Source organism: Aphis gossypii, chromosome 2 (assembly GCF_020184175.1).
Source record: "Aphis gossypii isolate Hap1 chromosome 2, ASM2018417v2, whole genome shotgun sequence".
In the NCBI taxonomy this organism is placed as follows: Eukaryota; Metazoa; Arthropoda; class Insecta; order Hemiptera; family Aphididae; genus Aphis; species Aphis gossypii.
The window spans coordinates 27,283,828-27,307,873 of NC_065531.1; the positions used below are offsets into that span (position 1 = coordinate 27,283,828).

The 24,046-nt window shown below is 35.0% G+C and overlaps 2 protein-coding genes across 5 annotated transcripts in view; both read right to left on the reverse strand.

Moving 5' to 3' along the window:
- Positions 1 to 24,046, reverse strand: part of LOC114131900 (branched-chain-amino-acid aminotransferase, cytosolic) — a 484,947-nt gene that overhangs the window by 416,225 nt on the left and 44,676 nt on the right. The gene's annotated exons all lie outside the window — the stretch shown is intronic.
- The window catches only part of LOC114131785 (teneurin-m), a 199,025-nt gene that overhangs the window by 42,602 nt on the left and 132,377 nt on the right, over positions 1 to 24,046 (reverse strand). The gene's annotated exons all lie outside the window — the stretch shown is intronic.

A 24,046-nucleotide genomic window follows, 5' to 3' on the forward strand; every position in this document is an offset into this window, starting at 1 on the left:
GTCCTATTTTTTTTTTTTATCATTTTTTTTTAAGTCCTTGTTGACCTAGACCGTCCAATAGCAAGGAATAGCAGGAAGTCGATGATGCACATCGGTTAGTGTGTTAGTGTATTATCCGTGTTCGAATAATAATAATAATAATAATTGGAAGTACGCGTCATTGTACACCGGTGAGACGGTGTCAAGACGCCGCGGGCGATCATCCAGCCATAAAACAATAATGTTCATGTTACCGAGGTGTTCGCTGATGTCGATTTGACAATGGTCCTTTTGTTTGTGTGCTTTACCGGCTGCTGTGCGAATATATATTTTTATTCTTTATTTTCCACCTCGAGATCATCACAGCTCGCAGAATCACAAAATATAATACCTACCTACACAACACACCTTACCTTCTACGCTTGGCCGAGTGTTCATTAAAACAAAACACTATTTTACTCGCGTCATCTCAAAATATTTTTTCGATTGTAAAGGGAAAACAAAAGTGATCCGAGTGAATAATAAAAAGTACTCATCAACACCAATAGTAATATCGTTGGTCATATACAGAGAGCTATATATTACGTTCTCTTGAATTGTACAGTTTTTAATTAGACATTGTATCTCTACTTTACCTACAAAACGATTCATATGACAATAAAAAAATAAAAACCGTGGACATAAAAGACTAGGGGAAACAAAGACGAAAGGTTTTAGTTCTATATATATATATAACGAACGAGTCGAGAGTGAAGTCACTATAATAATTCATGCCTACAATTGATTACAATAATTATATGATGACCGCGCGAACACAATATTTTCGAATAATCGTACGACTAAACACGACTGATGCACAACTGTAGTACACGAACGTACTATTAACACATTATATACCGTCACAGTGTGTTTATCGTACGAAATTTATTTCGTTGATTTCGGTCGTGCGTCACGATAGCGCTTAACGCGCGAGCGCGCGTGAATTTACGACCGAAATGCAATCCGAATGCGATTTTCATAAATACGGTTGCAGCAGACTTCGGTGGCGTATGTGTGAATAATATAATTTATTATGTAACGGTATATATATAATATATGAGAAGTCGGCGAGGTCTAGTTCGTTGGTATCATTTTAAACGGGACGGTTGGGGACGGTGGCGGCGGCGGCGGTGGTCTGCCGATTGGATATATATGTACTATTATGCGAGGAAGTTTAATCGAAGTTTCGGTAGGGCGACGACGACGCGAGCAAAGTTCAGTGTTCGTTCTCCTCCGGTCGTCTTCGGGGAGAATTAATTTCCTTTTCATTGTTTTTCGTCTTGAATACACGGTAATTAAACGGCCAGATGGAATCCGCTCGCGGATGCCAGGAAATCAATCTTCATTATACATATATATATATATATATTATATTATTATTTATTCATTATTTTCTCTTCATTATTCTGTTTTCTTACTTTGTTTTATTTTGTGAGACACATATTTTTATAGCCACCTTTTTATTCGCCCTTCTTTCTCTTTTCTGTTTTATTTTTAATCAATATCTCACGATATTACTTATGTTTACGAATATTATTTCCTTTTCATTTCTTTTTACACTCGACCCGCCCCTCCAATGTGTTTCGTTTGGCCATTCCGTGCAACTGTTCTGAAGATAAATCGCAACGACCGTGTTGTAGAAACGCAATATTCTGTTACTCAGAACGTTATGCACAAAATTTCATTGGCTATTCCAGAATAACTGTCGTTGGCAATTGGATTCGGAAAATGGCACATGACAAATTTGCCAACGTAAGCAGATGTCTCGACTTTTTGCACCGCGCATTTGCTTGAAAAGGCGATTCTTATTTGTCATGGAAACGGCAGTAATACGTAGTTCGTTTTAATTCTTCAAATGGCATGAAAACCCAGCACCAAATAAACTATCCACCTAAGAAACTGTTAATGTTCGTAGGTGCAATTTAAATAGTATTAACATTTTTCGCTATGTAATACAATCACAGTAAACAATATTAATAGAATTTTAGATTTCAATTATTCCAAAGTACATTTCCCAAATGATTTAAAATTATTGAGGTGTGCGTTGATAAAATTAATAAACTGCCGGAAAAATCGAAACAGTTTTCACTCGAACTAGTCGTCGCTCGCTAAGTAATTCCGTTGAGACAATATATTTTCATAGCCGACGGACATTATTGTTTCTCTCCGATTCGAAAACAGTGTATTTTTATTCTGCCTAGCGTAAGGTAAACCAGAATTATATATAACCAGAAAAAATGAAAACACAGCAACCGTGTCCGAGCAAATATTATCTTTAGTCTCTCTTCTTCCTGGTTTGAACAGGGTGTGTGTACGCCTATAATGCGCATATATAATAGATATACCGACGATATTGATCAAACGGTATGGGCCTGCAGCAGGTGTGGAACGATAACTCAGAAGGGTATATGCATCAAAAATGTATAAAACGACATGACGGGAACGAGTTTGTCTTGAGGTGGGTGAAACGTCAGTAAATCTTGCGTTATTTTAATTTCCTGTTTTATAAACGTCCAGTCCGTGATAATCATGTTGAGTGGCTAGAAAGGTACCAAATTGGTGTTAATATTTATATGTTCGGCCCACTTTTTCCACCCCAGTCGTAAAAACTCGTTACTTCGACGGAATGAATATTTAAGCAAAAAAGTAATTATTATCCTGACATAAAGTGAAAAAAATATATTTCATTAGGTAACTAACCGTATTAATTTATGTAACTAAACCTAATCATCAGCTTTAGTTTTGTTGATATTATAATTACGATAATATTATAACGTAACGTGATAACTAGTAAAACTAATAATATAATATGTTATTACTCATAATACTATTGTAATTTAATACGGACTATACAAAAAAAACAAAAATGTTTGATTTCAAATATTTATCGGTTTCATATTATTTTCCGTTTCTAATAATATGATATTATTTATTATGAAGTACCCACCCACTATCGATTAATAATATCAATAAACTCCGCTACGCTATTATCATTTGTCAATCTCAAATCCAGTTTTATAAAATGAAAACCATTCGATACGTTTTCTCACAAGACCGTCCATTGTGTTCAACTGTTTTTATTTATTTATTCTGTTCGTAAAATATTACATATTACACGCTTTATTAATATTATATTTATGGTATTTACTAAATAACCTCAAGTGAATTATCTTGAATCTAGTGAATTCGCCGTGACGTACACGCACGCAATGTTCGTCGTGTATCCAATGTACAGATTAACCGAACAGTACACTTCTGTGAAACGCAGCCACATGGGTACCACTTTATATAAATTATTGATGTCACTTAATGCGTTGTGACGGGCTATTACCCCGTTCCACTACCACCCTTTACACAACCATTCATTTGCGCAGGAAAAAAAAACACGGTCAGTCGTACGCAGTACAATACGAGTAGGCGCACATAAACCGATCGCTGTGGATTTTGCGTAAAAGGATTAAAAAAAAAAAAACTTTTAATATTATGTACAATTTTCAAAAATGGTCGCGATGATGGTTTCGAAAAGTAAAAACACGCTCTCTCTCACACACACACACACACACACACACACACACACTCGCTCACACAAGCACACATGCACACTCAAACAGACATATTATAATATAGTAATTCACGTTCCGTCGGCAAAATCGCTGTTTAAAGACTCGTCCGACAGTCGACCACCGCCGCCGGTCGGGCACAACACCGGACGCCTGGCCGCCGCCTACAGCATCCCTACTCTCCCGCTATGCCGCCGTCACGACGAATAACGCACAGCCACACACAGGGGTCATAATGAAGGCCCGGCGGAGATCATCTACCCCCGCCGGTGCGCATCGCCCGGTTTATTGATCTCGTGTTGCCCCTCCGTCGCCTCCCCGTGGACCCTTTATACGCCAACCGCTGAATGCGTATGTACACACACGCATAAACTCGCACAATGTACGCACATGCATATATACACGACGCCAAGGCTGAAAGTTCGGGTACGGTCGACGCGTGTCCAAAAGTTTTACCGCCCTCCCGCCACAGCCAGCAGCTGCCCTCACACCCTCGCGGACCCACGGGCAGAAGATACGAGCGAGGACAGCAGGTGTTAGCACGTGCGAACGTATTAATTACGCTAATTACACCGTATATAGTTGTTTATAGTGGCAGCATCGCTGCAGTGCCTGGACCCGCGAAATAGCTGACGTAATATCGCAGTATTATAAAGATATGTGGACTGTTGTAGGTGGTGTATTACCAAGTAGACACCTGTGTGCGAGCGGAGTTGAGATAAACCAAAATAACGAAAAATAACAAAAAAAAAAAAAAAAAATACGAATACGTCATGTATGCTTATACGATCGGCACGTTCGCTGGGCTTTACTTAAAAATCTGTACGGTCTCCGCCGGCGGCCACGGCCAGTGCACTGGTGCGTGACTACCCGGTGGTAGCAGCGACTCTGATCTCGCTTGACGGTAAATTAATAGGTTAGGTGTAGTACATCACTATGGGATGTCGTCGTGTACGACGAGGAAATCGGCTTCCAGGCATATCCTGTTGAATTAACAAATATGATGAACAATCGTAAAGAAAATAAGCTGGAAGGTACATCATAAGAGTGTGGGCCGATTGTCAAATAAAACCCTCATAAAACGACTGCTTCTACAACAGTTTATTGTATTGTAAACACCGTAAAAATACTCGTAGGTACCATATACTAAATTATCTTTCTCACTCTTTCTCTTTCTCTCTCTTTTCTCTCTCTCCTCGCTGTATTCCTGTGTGATATTGCCGTTGGTAGTGAACTGGATACCTACCTACATTATAAAACGAAATAAATGGACAATATTAGCGTTATTAGTTAATTCGTCTATATTGGTTATCACGATTTGCCTATATAAACTAAAATAATTGACCTGCAACGGGAATTAGCTTGTATATTTTAATTTTTTATCTTTCATAACGGTTAAGGTTTTACACTTTAATAATATCGCACTGTAAAAATAAAACAGCGATTTTTTTTGTCTGTAACAAAAGTTAACGAAGTGAAAACGATTTTTGTTTTTTTTCTAGACACCTAAAACCAAGAATGCGTTCAGTTTAAAAAATATATACACAGGCATCGGTATACATATAGTTTTTTGATAATTTCACGACTGAATGATTTCAATTTAAAGAAAAAAAACAAAAATGAATTATATTAATTTTACACAAATACGAGTATATTGAATACTTTGATTAATTATGAGATAAATACTTGGAAACATTAATTTGTTAAAATATGTGCGTTATTTTTGAGTTTTTATTATAACAACATTATTTATAAACAAGATTAAAAATCTTGGATACGTGCCAAACTGAACAAGTGTGAAACCGATTTTCAAGAAAATGTAATATAAATATAATATATTATATTTAAATAAACGCTTGCATATTAAACATTTATTAATTAAGATGATTTAATGCAATTTAAAAATGTACTTACTGTAATATATTAAAAAAATTTCTTTTAACTACAGTAATATTTTATTCTTAATTTAAAAACCAAATTATTCAAAATGCCACATATTTTTAATAAAATTACATTTTCTTTATGTACAATGAGACGAATTGGAAGTATGTTAAAAATGCCCATTAAAATGAATACCTAAATGAAATATGCAAATAAATTCATTGGTATTTGGACCCTATTCGTTCATTACGAAGTCGTAACATGATGTCCGATGGATAGTATTCGTCGGACGATACCTTAATTTTTTTTCCCCTACGCGCAGAGGTGGTTCCGGAATGTTTAATATTTTATTATTCATTTGAACATTTGACCATTGTCCTGGACAATTAAATTGAAATATGAAAAAAAAAACGACAATTGGTAATCGATAAATGCAGACTGGCGTCGGCGCCTACACTGTAGAAAAATAAATACCGAGAGAGGAGTGCTACACTAAAATATAGTCCCTTTTCATGAACAATAGAACCAACGAAGATCCACGACGACAAGAGTTTGTCCTTGCGGCGTCTGTGACCCGTGGAGAGGTATGTAGGTTTGTCGTTTTCTGAGTACAGATGACGTGCGATAAATGGAGCAGTGGCGCCCGACTAAGGTACTATGCCTTTAACACTGTGGCGACAAAATATAAAAAGGTAACAATTGTAAGATTCCCGGTTAAGTATCTGTTAGAGTAATTTGACGACCGAAGAAGACTACGGTTATATAACAATATCACGATTATAAAGTATTAAGGAAAAAAATGATTTTTGTAATATACCCACATACGGATTTTTTAAAAACAATTTACTAGATATCTTTTTTGGCTTTAAGTTGTGCAATATATTGAAATCAGGAGAATTAATAAAGAAAAAAAAAGTAATATTATATTTCATATATAAAAAAAAAAAACTATTATTATAGGTAGCGGTATGTGACTATATTGTGCGATGATCGGGTGGTAGATATTGAACTAGATACTTCTTTACGGAACCTATATTTAATTTGCCACAATTTTTTCCCCGTCAATTAAAACCGTGTTTGTAACCTGATAATTATAGAACGTATATTTTAAAACAATATGCTGTAACACGAGCCAAGAATAATTATTTATTCAGTTAGACAGTGTTGTTCAATATTAAAATACACCGGTACGAAGAAAATTTAACGTATACCTACAACATCAAAACGAGCACACCACAAGACCCGGACACGTGATAGCGTGTTTCTTTGTGACTATAATATAGAACAGTGTACTATATCGTTTGAACGCGATGCGCGTAAAACGAGTGTATTATTATTGTCAGGACGAAAAAATTATGGGATTTGCGTGTTTTTTTCTACACTTGGCTTATAAGCTAACCAAGACGCACATTTCTATCACAATATCGTGTCCATAAAGGTATGATTTTTACATACCATTTCGATGATTTTCCAATAAAAATGCACATCTTGTCATTTTTTGCACGTATCGCACATTTCTATAGATATTTGTAAGTTTAACATTACCTCTGCAGTTATTATTGATATTTTTCACACTATGGGACACTAAAGGTTTGACAAAATATGACAATATTTTTCATACTTAACCCAGATATAGTTTAACTCGAGTATAATGTATAATATTTTAAAATACATAAAAAGTACCTACTTATTTAATATTTGTAAAATTAAAAACTAAATAGACAATCAATTTTCAACATAATAATAATTGTATGATTGTACTATGCGTAATATTAACACAGATTAAATATAATAGTATTAAAAATTGATAACTAGTTTCTTACTCTTGTAAACGTTCAGATTTTGAGTAAAACGAAAAAAGTGTTGGTTGAACATTTATGTTTTATGTATTTTTGTGAAAATTATGGACAAAAAAAAAGGTAAAACTTATTTATAAAATTAAAGTTTACTTATTACTTTCCGAAAGAAAAAAAATATAAAATAGTCAGGAAGAAATTTAAGGTAACACGGTTGTTTGATGTTGCATATTTCGATAATTAAATAACAATTTATGAATATATTGAATTTTTCGTACTTAAGTCATCATTAAGTCGAAACTTTTTTTTATAAATATTATAGTTAAATGACATTCATATAGTGTCAAGTATATTTAATTTTATACATCAGTTCGAATTTTCCGCCACCTATAATACTATTAGATACGATAAATTTAACACGACATTATCTCAAAGTCCCAAACCTAAAACTGCACGTCTCGGGTGGTCTCACTGGTATCCCAGACCAATTCACACTGCCACAAGATTAATTCGGCGACATTCCGGACGCGGGCGCCTGACGATTTTCTCGGCCACAGGACCGTCTCGCCACGCAGGATTAATGCCGGATTAAACGGCTGCCGCCGCCCCCTCGTCGCACGCACACACACAGAGCACAAATCACCTCGACCACTACCCCCGGTATAAGGGCAAAGTCAAATGGCTAGCGCGGGAGGTGAGTAACACATTTGTTGGGATACGTTTGTGTGTGTACAATATACAGATATATATAAACTCTACATAATATAGTGTGTGTATGTGAAAGAGAGAGAGAAAATCTGTCGGCCATTCCGTGCCGGACCTGTTAATTATGTCACTGCCACCACCGTCACAGCTGTACGGCGTACCGAATTATGTGTAATAATAGTCGCCACTGGACAAGGGGTATTAATCATTTCACCTCTGAAAACGTTTCACTCGTTTCCCGCAAAATACCTCTGTAGCAGTCCGGACCGCTAAAGGTCGCACCACGCGCCATGTTGGAAATCGGATTAGGCGTGTACTTTTTAATCGAATTCCCTGTCACGCCGTACCAGTTCTACGACAGTAATTGTATTAATTTTAATTTAAAAATTGCGCCATCCGCTACGGACTGCAACTGTAGGACGACCATTTAACGTTTATTTTAAGCCTTTGCAATATAAGAAATTAGTTAAGTACCTAGTCCCGTGCATGAATGATTTTCCATCAGTATACAAAACTTTGGACTATCGAACTAGGTTTACGGTTCTGCATACGACAATTATTACGACTGTATTACAACAATTATATACATACTAAAATATTAAACATTTAATTTGAAAGGTGCAATATATATGAAAATATTTTACTACTAAGTATTAACTCAATACTGAAGTTGTTTTTTTTAACCTAATTTTTTTTGTTTTATTCGAAACGCGGGGCGCCGTCATCATGGATAAAAACGGCAAATTGAAATAAATAAACACCTCGTTAGTTCGATAATACTCAATCCCCAGGTCGAATTACACGCTATCCGATCGTACCAGGTTCTCGGTTGTCGTGTTTGGAATTGTTTTTAAAAGTCCTTAATACTACTTCACCCTAGCCTGCCGTTTACCTACATATTATTATCATTATCATTACGATCTTCGACAAACAATCGTTAATATTAACACGCTAACGCAATAAATACATTTTTTCGTTCAGAACTTGTTTAACACGTAATCGCGACAAGCAGTGGCTCTTCTTTAAGGAAAGGGGGTAGCTATAACCTAGGAACAGTATAATATATATTTATATTATACTATTATATACTGTTGTGCTCCTGCAGCGAGCACGCAATTAACGAAAACGGTTATTTCGTGTCGGTTAAACGAGCACCGAGGGGCACTGAGCATTTGAAGTAATTAAAAACCTCGCCGGCCATGGTAGGCCACAAGCGTGTCAAATAATATACGGCCAACATTACCGCATATTATGTATACACACATATATAAATATATATATATATATTATATGCAATAATATATTCATTATTCAACACATACTGAATACCAACGAAAGACTCCCTACTCTGATCGCGTTGAAATTAAAGTTGACATAACATTTTGAGTGAAAAACTTAATGAAATCTATTACGAAAATGATGGTCGTTATGCAAATAAGTAAAAACTGATGAAAATAATTCATTTAAAATTATAACTGAAAAATCTAAACTATAATGAATAAATGGACTGAGGAAAAAAGAAAAATACGAATTAAATTAAATAAAAAAAAATTATTGTAAACTAATAGTAGTAAAATAGATAAAAGAATATTAAAATAAACTTCAAATAAACACTGATATTTAAATTTAAAAAACAAAAATAATACAATGGCTGATTATTCTGAAGGCGAAACACGTAAGTACCTAACAGTATTTTTAGAATACGTGAATCGAAAAAAAATTTAGAAAGATTTAGAGGATAGCTTTTGGTTTAGGTTTTGTTTTTGTTTGTTTTTTGGCAATTCCTGCGATATAATATTATATATAGCTCGATATAAACACACCACCTCACCCGTCGATTAATTCGTTTTCCTCTTTCTCGGGAACTAGAGACCCACGAGGGCTTTTGGACGACAGCCAGGCTGAATAGCATTTATGTCAAACTCAGATAATATTATGGCGGCTATTAAGGGATAGGAAACGAGTGTATGTGAGCGACATGGATGGTGAGAGAGAACGAGAAAGACTGATATATAGAGATAGAGAGTTAGAGGACCTTTTATTAAACTACATATTAACCGTGGCGCGCTCAGTAGCATAGCTGACGCCATTAAGCTTCTACTCGTTCTTACCGTACACTATACTCTCCCATATAATAATCGTTTACACGGGAAACGCTAACGAATTTTTCTCAATAGTAGGTATATCCACAGTTTTAGTCTTGTAGTCTGATGTAGAGGGGATGTCTTTTACAGTCAGCGGGAAAAACGATCAGGGAACGTTATTAGCAGAATGTTATTATAATAATGCGCCACCGGTACATGGTGTTGATAAGAATCTTTGAACTGTAGTTAAAAATTTGCATTCATTGCTTGCTTCATAATATTATAACCATAGTATATTCAACCTTCGGGGAAAACACTATTTCGTGTAATTTCAGAGAAGAAAATTATCGAGAATAAAGTGGAAAAGTGTTCGCTCGTATTCTATATTCCATACCTTATATACGTTCTCCAACAATTTATACGGGAAATCGTTTTACTCGGCATAGTTACGCCCCATGAAAGTGGATTGCATATTGAGTAAAAAAAAAAAAATACCTATTAAATTTATTTAAACTGATATTAGTCTTGAAATGCATTTATAATATCATATACAGGAATGGTATAAAGAATAATAAATGATAATTATGTGTTCAACGTAAATTGACAACGATTTAATTAAACATAGTAATCAAAATACTTCATTAAATATTTATTTTGGTTTCTCCATTTGACACAAAATATATTTTGACTATTTATATTTTACGTTGGTAGTGATTGAAGTTTGAAATATTTTATGAGAGATCATATTTTATTAAAATAAAAAGTAAAAGGCACGCGAATAACCATTTTATAAAATAAAATGTGCGTAACCGAGTGGTAAACTACGGTATGCATACATAATTACACTAGTTATTAATATTATAACAATTTTTCATTATTTAACCTAACGGATATCATTGTTTTAGCGTGAAAAAATATGCCTTCGAAACAACATTGTGTGCCACGTTGAAAGGAATAATAATAATAATAATAAAAAAAAACAAAAAACTCAACGGTTGTTAATGCATTAGTAATTGGGCAATATGGTTTTTAAGCACTACAACAACACGTCTCCATAATACGTGGGCGGGGGTTGTACTGAGTGAAATGACTCGCAGTAGGTAATACTGCCGACGCCTATATAATAATTATATACAATAATACACCCGTGCGCGCCGATCGCACAAGTGCGTGAAGTGGTTAAATGGTCCTGGCGGAATGCTGAGCGTGGGCAGTCGATGCAGATTAGGACGGGAAACGTCCGTCTGTGTCCGGTTTTTCGGGCGGACGGAAAGTGGTGTGAAATCATTTGGTGATGAATGGACCCAATTATTGCCTCGCGCGCGTATTTGTACGACCTGTGTACATAGGTTTAGTGAAATATTATGGTCACGGTGACAGGACGAGGCGGAGTTGTATCGGATGTACACGGTGACGTGCAGAGGGTGCTACTACAGCGGGGTCTCTCCCTGGAACTTCGACTAACTACAATTACAGGGAGAACAAAGTCGCATTGAATTTGCCACCCACCCCTTCCCACAACCTCGACCTGGCCATCGAAGCCTTTAATTACGACACGGTCTCCCTCTGGATTGTAATGTTATAGAACATCGCGGTCCGGGCGGTTCGTTAAGCCCCTCCTAGTCCCTCGTCTCTTCTACCGCTTGCTCAGCACACAATTAGGTCTGCGGGACATTCGATTCCGTGCATATATATACCTATATATATGTATATACACAGTCAGTATAGCCCCTGGGATGGACTTTTTATTTTTTCCTTTTTTTTTTTTGGTATTTATTTTATTTTGCTAGAATTTCATTAGTAACCGAATACGCCCTACGTCGGCTTGTCAGCTTAACGTTCGCTAAACGGATTTCGCAGCTTCTCGATAGCTTATATACTATATACTATATATATTGTGTATCGGGTATATAGTAGTATTGCACGCAACGAACAACGTGTTCTCTGGAAGTTTTGTTCCCAGGACGAGGAAAAAGTTTGTTACTGTGACATTTATGAAACACGACAACGGTGGCGGGGATGTTAAAACGGGTGGCAAATCCGGCCTTACAAACTTATTTGTGCGTTAGTATGTTAAATTTAATACTCTGTACGAACAATATAATTATGCAGATTTTTTTTTCATAGTTTACCTATCTGTCTTTTCAATGTTTGGAAGTCGGTATTAACTTACGCAACATGCCAGATGTTTACTTCGACCATATTCGAAAACTTCTGGGTCCCATTGAAATCAATTTGTTAAAATATAATCTTAGACACACAGAAAAGTCAGATTCTTCTAGATTTATGGGTGAATGTGTCCCATGAGGGCCCCAGGTTCGGAACAAATTGACACAAATCGGGAAGCTTTTGTATGTTTATTGGCTTGGTCAACAAAAGGGGATATAATACAATTGAAGTAGTTCCATAATACGAAACGAAGGAATACATTTATCTACAAATCGAAAAATTCTAAACTATTTAAAAATCTAGCACATTACTCATAACTATAGTATCTTAATAGTTATAAAATACATTTAATTATTACTCATAATCTGACGTATAATTATACTACGTATGACCTACCTAAATTATAGATTTATACATTATAATTTTTCGTAATAATTGTATTCAATTGAACAAATAAGTGTTTTTTTTTTCGTTTTAAACTTTAATTAAACCAGGTAAACCTATATTAAAATAAAACGTAAAATCTTAAATTATATTATTACTTAAGTCATATTATTTTCAATATTGAAATATAGTTCCGTGAGAATACGGAAATAACACATTGCTTACCAATGATAAAAGTATTGATGTAGTTTATAAAATATATACTATTTATACACGATTATTTTTGTAATATAATACTTTATAGCTATTGGCGATATACAAATTAAAAGTATTGAATTTTAAAACCAAATAACATATTATACGCAAACAGGCGTCAATGAACAAACTTGAATAATATTTCACAAGTGGCCTCGTGTTCAGGTATTTATAACGCCTCCGGATCGTTGTTGGAGCATAGTCAATTGGCCATTTTTATGACCGCCATCCAAATGGCGTTTAATGAAAACTCGTAATTCATATTTTAGCATCATCTTTATTTCAAGCGCGCCGAAAAATGACCCCGCTCAACATGCCGCAGAGTTTCATTCCCCTGTAGGTACACTACTTGCCGTAAGAAGTGATATTTATGTGCCGTTGCTCGGGCGTTTGACATTAACGGCTTTTCCAAATTACATTTTTGTGTATGCCCAACGACAATGGTTTTCCCCGGTTCTCCTCGCCAACCAGCCCACCGGCACACGACGTTCCCGTCGCGCATGGCCGGCTTATTGCCCGAGCAGATACCGCGGGACGCCATAAATCTTACACCAACTCTGTGTGTCCGTCGAGACTATTCAGGTCCCCGGGGGTGAACCCAAAAGACGGTGGATTTAATTAGGCGATTGTGTACGATTATTCAACAAAATATTCTTGATCTCATTTATCAAAATTCGACGAACCGTAATGACACGTGCAGGCAAATACTCTTATGTTTTCAAAAAATATAAGTACTTATTATAAAATGAACGCGTTTAATGATATACGCAACAAAAAAAAAAAATAAATAAATATCAATAGAGCTCATGATATACGACCAACAAACTTTAGTACTTTAGCACCACGATAGCAGCATTACATACGATAGATAACAATATAATAGCATTACCATACACAGTATAGGGCATACATTTTCCTTGAAGAATTAATGAGATGATAATGATAAGACGTGGTCTTTTGAGAATTAATTAGCTGTGAAATAATATGTTTAACACCGATTGCAAACGGTGCGTGCCAGCACGGAAACTCGCGAAACCTACCGCGACGCGATCGAAAGTAAATACAATTCAATATTCATTAGAGCTCGATTTGATATCGCCCAACTGAGTAAATTATAATACGAAGCTCATAGTAGAGAGCTCTTATACTTAATTCATCGGACCGGATGTTTCGCCAGTCTAAGCGCATTTCCGGTCGGATTCATAATATCCTCGGCGTCTGTGCTGATAAATCATTTCCAAAAGACCCCGCCAACAACATCGTACATACTACCCTGCCTGCCGTCACACACTTTCTCCGCATACGGCTCAGCTGTATAATATATGTACGTATAAACTTGTACACATACACGCGCGCATCCGCCTTAAAGGGTATAGTAGTAATTAGGTTGCAACTTTAATTGGTCGGAAAATCCCCGGGTCCGGATAAACTCAAAGGAGGCGGTGGTTTTCTGTCAACTCTGCGAACTCTCTTCGCCGGTACGGTGCACGGAAGGTATATAAAGGCGCAGAACTTTTGTAGTGTCCTCGCCCGGCCACCACACACTGGAGCGTGCCACCGGTGCGCCCAACTAATTGTGAGAGAAAACGCACACGTCACACACCGAATACGACCTATATATATATATATCCACCGTCAACGTGAAACTTTAATTGCAATTTTATTATAATATCGGACTATCATCTCTAGAGTTTCTGTAGGCAGAGTAGAAGGTAAGTCGGTTTAAAAAGACTTAAACGATTCGAATATCGGTCGGACGTAAAGCTATTTATCAAAAAGTTCACACGGTAACAAAATACATGGAATAAAGGACGGGGGGAAGCTCGCAAACTTTCTCACAGGCTTTTTGGTAATGATTAAACGAACTTGGAGCCTTGTTTCAGTTTCTTACCTGCCACCTTCATCCCCGAAAACTCTTAATTGTTCCCGGCACAGAAACGTCGCATTTGTCTGTTATAATTGAGATAATTAATTGCGCACACTCTTGATGCAAGCAGTAGAGACAACGTCCAATTAGTCGTAATACTTGCCGAAAACAACCAGGATATACATTTTTTTATGTTATCGTGAGCTCTTAATAATATAAATGGAAGTTGCGAATGTGTGATATTTAAATTGCATAACATCCGGCAATTTAGAATTATAGATATCAAACTCTCGGTGTTATTTTAAACTAAAAATAAATCGATAAAACTATTACTGTTTAATATTTCATTATCAAATTTAAATTATTTCCGGGTTAGCCTTGGTGTCTTATCAGTAGTTGACACTTCATAACATAAATTTCTTATCATAATAGAATAGGACAAAAGTCATTTACTATTTTACTACAGTTCAGTTGATATAGTTATTTTTTTTCATAGTATCAGCTACAAAAATGTTAAAAATAAATAATCAGAAAAAAATAGTTTTAAAAATTGTATTTGCTCACATTTGTATTTGCTCTTACTCCGTCTATGATCATTAATCGTTTTATTTTATTTATTATTATATCGAAGACCGATATTTTTTTAACGTTAGCTTTTAAATGAATTTAAATGTAAATAATTATAAAGTCAAATATTTGTTTAAATGGTTAATTTAAAAATGTTTAATGCACTGAATAATTTATTAAATATTTATACTTACGCCTAAGAAATTTAAAAAGATTTCTTTGCTGAAAATTAAACGAAGAAAATTCATTCATGTTATTTTACAATGTGTAGGCGTATAGTGTAAAATTGTTATGATATATTTTTAACGTATGACCAAACAGGTGTGTTGAAGGGGGACATCGATTAACAGTTCGGTATCGAGTGCCAGCTAAGTCTCGCCGTCATCTGTTGCCCGACGTAATATTGGTTAAGCATATGGACGCGGATAAGAAAAAAGTGTAAAAAGGGTTTTTAAAGATGAATTTCCAATCTGTTACATACTCATACACGATGGTTTTAATCTTACCAGGTCGGAAAGGGTGTGGAACGAGTTAACGATCCTGGCGGACCACAGGTACCTGTGCATGCAGCGACATATGGTTACCGAGAAACTATATTACAAAACTACATTATTATGTTATATACCTAATATGTTATTTTAAAAAACTCCTTTTGTTCAGTTGTTATTTCTCGCCTAGTGCGCGTACGTATTTTATTATAAATTTTTTTTTTACCCACTCTTTTAAAAGTAATGTGTTTTCATTTGTCAAGGAGCAGGTAGAAAGAAAAAACACATTAGGGTAAGATATTGAACACGTTGCAATTAACCGTTTACCATTGGCAGACTAAAAAAAGTATATTATCAACAACTTTATAATGCTAGAGTAGGTATTTCGTGTATTCGTGTTTATAACAGTACACCTATAGGTATATTATATATAATAATATACAAAGTGTTACACGCCGTATTTTTATTTACTTTTTTTTTTGTCAATATCTGATACCTTTAGATGAAAATGCTGTATCTCTACTCAGTTTATAAATTATTTTTGTGTAAATAAATCAATGTATAAATCAGGACATCTATTATGTATCATTGTTGGTGAAAATAATAATACATTTATCCTGCAAAAGCATAATGTAGTTCTGTATGGTTTGCACATAAAACTTTTTTTGATTATGTAAACTTGGAGTTAAAACTATTTAATCTAGATTGCATATTATTATATTTTACATACAAGTACTTCAATGTGTATATTCCGAGTATACTTTCATATTGAAGGTAAAATAAATACATACAGCGCACACTATGTGTTTTTTATTGCAACACTAAAGACATTGTGATCATATTATTAAGGGCGATCTAAAAGGTTAGGGTGGACATTATTATTACTTTGACTGTACCGAACCTCTGTAAGAGGAAATGAAAATAAGTTTTTGAAATAGAATATGACGGTTTTCCCTCGGTAGAAGTGTAAAGATACATCGCAGGGTGTTGCGAAAGTCCACCGTCGCCCGCCGACCGGATAAACATCTGCTGTAAGCACTAAATGGGACAATTTATCGAAAACGTGCATCCATTAGTTTTGCTTAGGACATTTTTCACGCCAGCTCGGAAAGGGGAAAATAACAGAATAGGATCCTTCTGTACATTGTGTATTTTGTTACAAAAAGCGTTTTCCCGGGATAGCTTATATTATTTTTGCAGCGTGAGTTAGGTACACTGGGAACGCATTTTCAATACAGTCGCGTACTTCCGCGCCGATACGTCCGCGTTATATTATCTGGGACCGTTTTCGACTGCCAAGTTTTTATCTTCCATCGATAGTGGATATTAATATACTATACGACGCGTATGTGTAATATATATTATATACCCCGCTCAACCCTGAATACAACACAAGACTTTCCCTACCCAAATATACCAATCGTAAATAATATGTAACATTATGGTCCTCTTAAAAAAATACGTAACAATTTGTCTAAAAAGATTTTTTATATTTATACACACGTACCGATATATTTTTTTACAATTATATTACTATTTTATATAAGTACAAAAAAAAAAAAACCTTAGACGTCGGCATCCCTCTGAAATCCGATACATTCGTACGAGATGTATACATAACCGAGGCAGCTGATGTTATATTATACGGCGCGTATAACATATTATTAGCGTATTACAAGACGTAAATAATGCCTACATATCGCGTTTGATTTTACTTTAAACTGGGATTAAACGTGTAAAGAGAAATGGGGGACAATACGAAGGGCCAGGTGCCGTACCCTTAGTTTTGAAATGGATATTCCGTTTATAGAACAACGCAGTATATAATAATAATAATAATAGTAATAATATAATATCGCAATAACGCGTAGGCGTGTTAACTCCGGCACTGTTATCACGCGTCGACCGGATGCTGCCAGTATCCGTTGTCAGCTGTGGTCCGTCAAACCAGAACGGATATTAGGTGTATCTATATATATACTATATACCCGCCCCAGGATCGATAGCAATTCGCACCATGCATAAATATAGATATATATATATATATCGTATTGAATGTGTGAGCGGTACGACGCGACAGTGGTTGGAGGCGGATGCGTTAAAATAACACACGGATAAAAACGAAAGGGACGAAAGGATATTATTATTATATATTCCACACGAACGGATAAATATGTGTGCAGCTAAATCAACAAAAAAAAATAATAATAATAATAAAATACGAGACGAAACGACTAAGAATCTCTAAAGAGGCGGCTGTTAATCGCATCGACAATCGCACATTGTCCGCGCAAGATCACTCGACATCTTGAGCAGCTGTTGCCGTCGCGTTATCCCCTATGCTTTATACGTATCAACGAGGGTTCTCAAAACTCGACCTGCGAGTCAAGTGCGCCCGAACAATGGCCGAGAGTTTAAAATAAAATTAATTACCCGGTCGGTGTATACATACACGACGGCTATTATGGTAATAATATGCTGTTATTATATTATGTACCTGAGCTGTATATCTCTGCGAAAAATAATATAATAATATACGTTCGAAACTGACTCCGCACACGCTTGTTCCGCGGCCGACGCGTCCAGAACCTCCTTCTCCTTCGGTATTCATTCACGCACCCGCCTCGGTATTTATGGCTAATTTTCCAGGTGTCTCATTACGATTCGTCTCGCTGGTCGCGAATAATCGATAAATTCGCTGTTATGTACGAACACGATAATATAAAGAATAACTAACGTCTCGCGTGTGTGCGTACACTATAAAATAAATATGGTGAGGTCCAACAATAGGTCACGCCTTTTTGACGACCGTCCGAATCACGTCTGAAGTGGCTCCCATTCCGTTTTTTCACGATTTACAGTAAACCAAAAATTATTATGAATCGCAAACACGCGTGCCTTTTAAAACCGCTGCCAAGAAACCGTACAAATCGAATACCTCAAACGCTCGTGCATAATACATGGTCCCTTAATATTTTATATTATTAGCCGGCGCAAAGGCTTACAGATGGAGCCGGTTATATTGTTTTGTTGATGTTGCTGAATGTGGAACAATGGACACAATGCAGATTCGAAAGGGGAATTGGCCCGGGCGTCCCGTTGAGATAATTCTCGAATTACAAAACTGGAATAACAATAACGTATACGCGAGTAGCAAAAAAAAAAAAAACAACACGGTGAAAAATTAATAATACCTTAGGTAACAATATGAAACATTTTTTTTTCAAATCTACATTGTTTGTTTAACCTTATAAAAGAAAAAAAGGGTGGTATGAGATATATATATATTTATTTTCAATAGCAAAAAAAAAAATCATGTACCTATGCTATGTGAAGCTAGCATGTACCTATCGATGTCCGAGAAACGACAATAAAGAATTTAATAGACGGAAGAATCCGTACGAGCCAAGAGACCATATGGTCGTTTTGTATAAACCTGATTTCTATAATACAACTCTTGAAAACTCTCTTGAAAACTGCAGATTGAAAAATTCTATCAATTTCTGTACTTTGATTGCAATAGCATTAAATGAAAAAAAAATTTACTTGAAAGCATTACAATAATAGTTAAGTACTGGGTTACGGTCTAGGTTAGGTATTAAGTTAAGGTTTAATTCGCTACACTTATTTTAATTCATTCATTCTTATAATATTGTGTGCGCGTTCTGTGACTGTAACACTATTCATTATGTTGTTAAAATATATACTGCGAACTTATCTGAAACGCAGAACGTATTATTTTGTAGATGGTTTCGTGTACTCTTAAAGATCGTGAGGGATTGTAGTGGAGGGAGGAAGGGTTGACGTGAAATGAGTCATTTACAACCTCTGTCACTAATGAATACGTAGCAAAACGTTTTGGTACCGACTAACGAGTTTTTCAACCTCAGTTATGTTACTTCACAGAGTAAAAAAATATTTACTTGAACACTATAATAAAAATATAACCGTTCAGTATTATTATTTAATTCGATGAAATAAACAATAAATTATCACACGGCTTAAATAAAACAAAAATAAAATAAAATTTTAAAAAGATTACTTTGCAGGTATTTATACAAAGATATATCTGACATGAGTTATTAATATTATTGTGTCATTTTACACGATTACGTAGTTATAGAACAAAATTAATTTTTAAAACTTGTACACATTAATATTAACCAAACGACCTAAGTATACAATAAGCCAACCATGTTGGGATAATATATTACACTGACTGTCGACGAAAAGTTACTGGAACCAAGTGTAGGAAATACTTTTGTAGCATGTTAAAACAACTCGCGTAATATTTAAATGTTTACCGTCTAAGGTCTGCTGTAAATAATACGTTCGTTGTTGATTATCAGTAAGCCGCGACCTTTCTACTACAATATTGTTATGTTCTGTTCCTTACATTGTGTTTAATACAAATAAAACCATTTGTATGAATAAAATAATTAAAATATCATGTTTTCGGCCGAAGAGAAATGTTATTCATTATCGGACGACCTTGGATCACAATCATCTCGATACAAATCGGTGGCTTTGATGGTTTAAAATAATATATAATAACGGCTTGATACAACAGGCATTATTGTTTTTACCACCGGTAAGACGAAAAAAAAAACACACACAAACAGCCATGTGTTGGACACCGGTAGTCACCGTTTCGAATATCAATCAATCAACTATACATAACAGTACGGGTTCACGTGCGTCGTGGTATAAGAATATATTTCTCTCATTTAATCGGAACTACAGCTGCACGACATTAAGTGCCATTAAATACAAGTCGTTTTTTTTTTCTTTCTCTCCGAGTAGTGTAATAATATCCCCTCTTTCCACGCACGTACTCACTAATCCCGGTAATGTTTACCCCCGTAAATTTAGTGCTATAAATAATAATAATAATGATTTTAATACACAACGCGCCGCTGAAGGGATTCCTAACGAATTAGCTTTGTTTCCGCGGCCAACCGTATCTAGATGTCTGGTTTCAAGCAGACAGCGTGTAATTACCGTGGACAGATAAAAATAAAAACACCATATATGCTATCGTGCATATTATTATACGTAGGTACCTCCCCAAAGGTATAATTTGCCAAAACAAAACGAAAAAAAATCCGTATGCAGATGTAAACCCTTTTTTGAGGGTGGACGACAAGGCGTGGGTTCCAGAAAGGGGAGATATGGAAAAAATCAACCTATACGATACGCTGTTTGCCCTCGAGCTGCATATGCGGATGAGCAGCATTCCGAGGCAATTGAACTGAAACGATTGGCAGGCGACCGGGTGTTTAAAACGGAATACGACACTATAATATTATATAGTAAACGACCATAAATCGTGGTAGAACAGAACGGGCACGTACGTAGGGAAAATATTATGTATTGTTTTTAATGTCGAGATCGTAAAAATATCCACGGCATTAGTATTGTATTGCACGAACAAGAAAAATGAAAACGAAAAATATATTACAAGGTTACACACTAGAAAAAGGATATTTAATAGTGTATTTTAGGATGGTTTGTGGAAATTTTACAATATTTTATAAAATATATATTGAGTATTTTTCAACAGAAAATGTTTATTATAGCTAAGTATTATATTTATACAATATTATACCGTATTCCGAATGAAGTATAATTGCATTATAAATAATACAAACATTATTGATAAATTGATAAAGTACAAAATTTGACTAATTGAATTATAAGCTTGGTTTTGATATTTAGTATATCCCACGAGACCGTGTTACCTCCATAATTAATTTTGCCCATATTTCAATCATAACATGCAAAATGATAAAAATGACACGAAACATGTGAGGTAATATTACATTACGATTCGTCGGATTTGACAGTGTACACAATGTAGGTACAAATGAGACGGGCATTTCTATGGATATTTACAATTTATTAAGGTTCGTGTAGAAAAGATCAAACTCCTACCCGCCCAGAGTTTTTAAGAAATATTTTGGGTTTACACTTATGCTCAGTCTCCGTCATGTAAGAATAGTTTGAGTAGGATTACAACCCTCATTCAAAGCATATTGGCCACAGCCATTTCTAATCGGATTTAAAATCTAATGATATTCGATCAACCGTTATCACTTTTTAAACGATTGTCCTTTTACTATACCTATTACCATTCTTGAATGCTCAAAATAATTGAAAATCATTGTAATTTTTTCGCTTGAATTATTACAAATGAAAATTTTAGTTTCGATACCTACAATACAAAAGAAATACAGCAATATTCTTTTGCAGCCGCACTAAAATAGGCACCGGTAAGTTTTCAAACAATTCTTTAATTAATATTATTTTTACTTTTATTAGAATAACCCACGGAGGCATGGTCATTGGAATTTCACATTTGTTAATTATTTCTTTTATTATAATGTTTATTATTATCACATGTTAAAACTGATATATTATATTTTATAATTAAAATAGGAAACTTGGCTAATTTATTGTGATAATTAAAAAATTGTAACTATTATTTACCTTCAACGAACTACGCATTTATGATGAAATAAAACTCAGTAGGTACCTACTAAAATAAATACGAATATTTTTACACTAAAATTGTGTATATTTATATATTTTTAACTCTTACCTACCATAAACCATACAATTTAGCAAGAAACGCATATTAGGCGAAATCTCACGATGTCTAAATACAAACCATATGGTTGTATAGCACAAAGTTTAAAACCGGATTGGCCATCGGCGCTTTATAAATATCTCTGACTATAAAATTCGACCTTGCACGGAAATTTAAATCCAACTACTACTACTTCTACTAATTTTATACTACTATTCCTATTACTACCTACTAACACTACTACTGTGTTTTGCGAGAAATTTCGTTGTTTTTTTTTTAATTGACAGTCGACCATTGTCCGCTCACAAATTTCCCACGGTACCCTCACGTCCCTGTTAGCAATGATACTGACAATAATAATAATGATTATGATTATTACTATTCCTATTATCATCATCATTATTATTATGCACATGGTCCATTGTCTTGTATTAGTTTTCGCCCGGGAGTCGTCCGATCAGCTGTGACCATCGTCGTCGTCTTATACAGCGGTGACGGACGTAACAATGTTTGACGGCCTGACACTCGGTCGTCGACCAGTGTCGCCGGCCGTCTCATCTTATCGGTCGCCATTGTATTACGACGTGTTTGTATATTACATTATAGCACAGACAATGCGCTTGTTAATCTGAACACTTACCTGTAAAACAAAAGAATACAAAAATATCAGTATCATCCGAAGCTCCGGGGCACCCATTGTCAGGTCGAAATTATTATTAAATACTCCCCCGCCTGCACCCTGCCGAAAACCACATTCTTCTTATTGTACACATATCTTTTTTCATTTTTTACATACAGGGTGTTTCGATCATAAAAAAATAAACCAAAATAAATAACAAATCCTTTGATCGGAGCCGTCAATCTCCGGTAAAATCCTACTCTTGCACGGAGACGTGTGGCGATCGTAATCGTCGGCGATGGCTTTAGTTGGTTAGTTTGTGTGTGTATTATCGTACCTATACCTTAACTTCTGATTTAGAAAATAATAATATTACGACGTGTTGTTTTTTTTACTCTTCTAAACGTAATGATTTTTATTTTGTTTTTTTATTGTTAGATGATTTACAGTCAACCATACAATGCGGTCAATTAATGGCTCTTCCCGTTTAGGTCTACCTCGAAACGCACGACTCCACATACACAGTACACATGCATTCATTCAGTGTTTATTCTTTGATTCTATTTTTTGTATACTACCTATGCTTATGTCAATATACTAGAATATTTCTCACATTAAATAACGGAATTTAAACTAAAAACTCGGTGATTATTAAGTTATTATGTATTATTGTTATTATTTATTATTTTAGATGTGTGCGCTGAACACAGTATATTGTTCCCCAACCAATCAATAATGATTAAAATAATATGACAAAGTCTAAACAAACAAAATAAATTCCTTATTAAAAAATAGTTTTTTTTATTTTTTTATCATAGGTACCTATTATAAATTAAAATAGATAAAGAAATAGTCTGGAATACCTACCAGCCATTTTTTAATATTTTACTAAACTTATCATAATATATATTCTCGAATTGAGATTAGGAATATGATATAAAATATTTAAATTGCAATTTCAATTGAAATATTACATGACTTAGATTTTCCAACTTACGACTTTTTCTCCCCTTACTGATTTAATGAAGCTAGGGATTTAAATCCCTAGAGATCGATTTTGTCTA